This window comes from Hydra viridissima, unplaced genomic scaffold (genome assembly GCF_058129835.1).
Source record: "Hydra viridissima isolate aposymbiotic clone 2 unplaced genomic scaffold, HvirCarnegie_v1 scaffold_1, whole genome shotgun sequence".
Lineage (NCBI taxonomy): Eukaryota > Metazoa > Cnidaria > Hydrozoa > Anthoathecata > Hydridae > Hydra > Hydra viridissima.
This window is the reverse complement of record NW_028324300.1, coordinates 39531381-39535981: the sequence shown is the minus strand read 5'-3', so window position 1 is coordinate 39535981 and position 4601 is coordinate 39531381. Positions and strand designations below refer to the sequence as shown.

At 30.6% G+C, this 4601-nt stretch overlaps 1 long non-coding RNA gene across 1 annotated transcript; it reads right to left on the bottom strand.

The window, feature by feature from the left end:
• Window positions 1-1913: 1913 nt before the first annotated feature.
• Window positions 1914-2553, bottom strand: LOC149894936 (uncharacterized). The gene is made up of 3 exons (XR_016449258.1): window positions 2440-2553; window positions 2281-2315; window positions 1914-2049 (listed from the first exon to the last, which is right to left on the bottom strand). It is a non-coding gene; the product is annotated as an uncharacterized LOC149894936 (long non-coding RNA).
• Between the last annotated feature and the right edge of the window lie 2048 nt (window positions 2554-4601).

Sequence of the window (4601 nt, the reverse complement as noted above, 5' to 3'; positions counted from 1 at the left end):
TAAGATTAGCTGCAGCTTCTTTCCAAACTCAAACTGGACATGCTTTTGTAGAATCATGTCATTTTTAACTGGAGACTTTCGAAACAATCTGACACATTTTCTGACCTTGTTGATGAGTTCTGTGACATCCTCCCTGATCATTGGAAGAGCTGATGCACCTGCTTCTGCTGAAACTTCTAATCCTCCTTTCTCATCACTGTCATCATCCTCTTGGTCCTCTTCTAGAATAGTGAGTTGCTCAGGTGTGCCATTATCTTCTTTCCTAGATTGCCTATATAGAACATCACAGAAAGCCAAGTGGATTCCATGTGCGAGGCAGAGCTGATGGTCTGGTAAAATTTAGCTACCAAAGTTTTTCATTACAGCAGCTCTGTCTGTGGTTACTGCAATAATATCACAGGCAAAACGTAGCCCAAATTCTTTCAGTTTCTTGTCAACAATTACACAAAATTTCTCTGCTGGCATAGACCCATGTACCCTGATCATTCCAAGGATCCAATAATCACCTTTCATATGAACATTTTTGTTCATATATCTTCTGCTTCTTAATGAAGTATACTCATCAAGGGTTGAGCTAAGTTTGTGACTATTACAACTTCTCTTTTCACTTACACAACAGAACTAGATATACATAGTTTGATGACATCGAAAAAGCAGCGCATAATTGGTTTTGCATGCATGGCTGACGAGATAACAATACGCGGAGAAATTTTATTTTGAGGAGAAAGACAAACTTCCAAAGAGAAATGCACATGCAACTAATGCATCAAGTTTGTTTAATCGTTTGTTTGAGCAAAAGAGAAGTGAGTCTATAGATGAGGAAAATTTGACAGATAATGAATCTAGTCAGGAGCAAGTACAACAATTTACTTCCTTGTCACAAGAGCTCGAGTTCTCCATCAGAGAGACAGTCAAAGGGGTTTCACCAAAGAAATAAAAAATAGAACTAACTTCCAAACTAATTCTCAAAGAAATGGCTGTATTTGAGCTAACAAAAAAACGAACAAGCAACTTAGATTTGTTGCACACGCCTTTGAAGTAAATCCAAGAAACAAGTGTGGGGGCTGAAAGGTCATTTTCTGCAAGTGGTCTATTTGTCACTAAGCTAAGGTCAAGGTTAAATAAAGAAACACTTAATGCTTTATGTTTTTTACATGCTTATTGTCTTAAGAAACGTAAAATTAACCATTAAAAAGACTTATTTGTTTGTTGCTCAGTTGTATTCAATGTACGTATATGACGTTGTTGCTATATATATTTATGTTTTTGCTGCTGTTGTTCCCCTGAAATATATATAATAAATAAATTTACAACTGCACCATGAAGTCGGTGGGAAAAATTATCAGATAAAAAAATAATTGTCAGATTTTTTTTTTTTTCTTTACAAATTTTTAATTTTCTTATAGTTAATGAAATTCTATCATCTATTAAGTCCCTTCATCAATCCAAACCAAATCTGAAACCAGGATGAATAAAACCAGATGAGACGCAGTATTTCATCCTCATTTGGATTTTTTTCCTGGGTTAAAAGAAAAACCAAGAGCAAGAATATGTTCTTCATCAACGACCTGATGTAAACAATGCTTGCGAAAGAAAAGTACCAGAAAGCAAAAGATTAAAAAACAAAAAAGCAAAAGATTAAAAAACAAAAAATAAAGAAGTGACACGCACCCAAAACGCAAAAAGCTCAAAATATCAAGGTAAAATCATTAAGGAGGAATATTTTTGAAAAATTTCTTAAAACCAATGAAAAAGCTTAAGAATTCTTCACTTGTTGCTCTTCCGAAATAATTCATCGTGATGATGAATGCTTCGGAACAAACAAGTTTTTTAGAGAGCAGAAAAAGTTTTACCATCAGCGATACTGTCACCAAAAGTCAAACGTAAGACAACTGAATGAAGGTTGATATAAGGAGACGATGTAGGAATTATTCGGAATAAAGCTCTGTATGAGCATCAAAGTTCACTCAAGTGCAAAATCAGAAGAAAGTCTTTTATTTAATGTTTGCGAAGAACGAACCGTACGGAGCCAATTCACTGCGTATCATTCTAAACACGAAATAAAATCAAAGACGAAAATTTAAAAAGAAACTTAAAAAATAAAAAATTTATTGATTTAATCAAAAATTTCAGGTATCAGAATCATCATTTCTTGCATTAAAACTTTAATACAACGATTTTAAACTAGAAAAACTTGCTAGAAAAGAAAAATTTAGAACAGATAAACCCAGATACGAAATTACCAAGAAAAGAATTAAAATTTAACTAAAATCTTCTTACTGATTTGTTGAAAACGACTCGATGACGTCAGTTTTCTGCTTAAAAATGATGGAAATGAAGTAAAAAGAAAATTTTTTTTTTTAAAAAAAGTTAGAGAAAAAAGTTTCATAAACAAATCAGTTTCCACATGAGTTTACAGAATCAGGTCAGCATACTTACGGCATGGAAAGATCATCCGTCATCTCCCTTTTTGTGATTTTCCTAATGATTAATTCTTTGAGTTGCAATTCGATTAAACTTAATTTAAAAACAACATCTAAGTTTTGATTTTTCCGTCTTTAACGTAAACACTTTGCGGAAACTGTTTAAACTGCGAGTTATGGCTAAAAGCAAAATACAAAATCCAAAAAAATGTCAGTGATTTTAAGCAACTTCAAAAATGCTGTTTTTATGAAAAATCTTTTTTCTAATACGAATAATAAATCATCATTTTACGAATGATAAATAATAAATAAATAATTATATCTTGTTATTTTCTTTCTTTTATATTTTTTAAGTCTGTAAATAAGTTCAAATTTGCTTTCATTTTAACAAGGAGATAAAAAAATTTACGCGGAGTTACAAATGAAAGCAAAGATTTTATTTTATCAAACAAGTAAAAATGAAAGTTTTTTATTGGTCAAAATTGAAAACGGTTGCTGCACAATCGTTTCCAGTCCACACGTTATAATTAAAATTTTAGTAATTAAAAAACTCGGTTTGAAAAATTTATTTCTTGCTTTTTAAAGGCGCAAGAAGTCAACTATTAAAAGTTAAATAAAATATCTTAAGTAGGGGAGAGGGGGGCACATTAGGACACTTTTTTAAAAAGATATTACAGATTTCATACTGTTTGACAAAAAATTAAATTTTTGGCTGAAAAAGGTAATTTAGGTATTCGTTTTTCAAAAAATTGCAAAGTCGAGCTAGTTCAAATAATTTTTTTTTTTTTTCTTGAAATCGAAGCTACCAATTGTCCAAAACTACCCCACAAGAGGGGGTAGTTTAGGACAATGTTGGGGTAGTTTAGGAAATATAATAAGAAGACAAGAAATGTTTCTTAAAACCTAATTTTTTCGTTTAGCAGTAATTATTAACAATAACAGAATCAACAAAATTATTAGGAATAACATCACTATTCTTATAAAGATCTCAAACCATTAATTAGTTTTTTTGTATATTTAAATAAACTAAAATGAAAATGCTAATCAATCACATATCACTCTTATTAATAAAAAGATATTAATAAAAAAAACAAAGAGTGTGAATATAAAATGGATGTAGATAAACATGAAATTTTTCTTTTATTCGAATTGAGAGAATTCATAACATTCAAACAAGTTTAAATGTAGAAAAATCAAATTTGAGTATTATACCAGAACCTTTTGAAATGCTTCCTGCATTTTTTGGTATAGGATGTTTAGCTAAGACTTCTGCAATTGGCACCGACCATTTATTTTGTATATCAGGAAAGTAAAATATATTAAATCCTACTTTTTTATTCAACAATTTACAACCAAAATGTTTCCATTTATTTCTTCAATTCTGCAAACAAAAGCTAACATTGCATTGTTAAATGTTGAAGCACATTGGACTAAACAAAAATCTCCATGATTTAATGCTTCTGTTTCAGGCTTGTCTTTATAATTTAAACTTATTTTATTTTGCAAACAAGAATTAGTTTTATTGTACATACAGGTTGAGCTAGAGACTGTTGCATTAATTAATTTTTTTGGGGGGATTGATACGCTTATTAAATATTTTCTGTTTTGTGTAAGTTAAAGATTCTGTTTTGGTGGTCTTTCTGATGTGTCTTTTAAAGTTCTTGATCTTTCTTTTTTTCTGCCTCTTGATGTTTTCTTTCTTGGAGGTGCTTTTGGGTATTGTCTAATAATTTCAGGAGATAAAACTGGTGCAGATGGCTGTGACAAACTTCGTATATATATAAAAGAAACATTTGCGGAAGATAACTTTGTTTTTTTAACTAGATATCTAGTTTGATATAATAACTAAATTTTTTTCTCTAAATGTTTCTTTTATGTATACAAAATTTGTCATTTCTTAAATTAGGACTTTCTTAAAGCATAGGACTTTGTTAGTTCACACCACGGTAAGTTTGTTATGATCCGCGCAACACGTCCTAATGTGCCCCGTGAAAATCGTCCAATGCTGCCTCAACCCTGATCTCAGGAAACATTCCACAACTTTTTTGTGAAGAATTTATGTTTTATCGTTGAATTTTCTATTTACGTCCCAGAACATATCCCTTTCACTAAAAATGCAAAAAATAATTCCTTGGGTGGAATAAATTTCTTTGTAAATCCTTACACTTAAGAAATAAA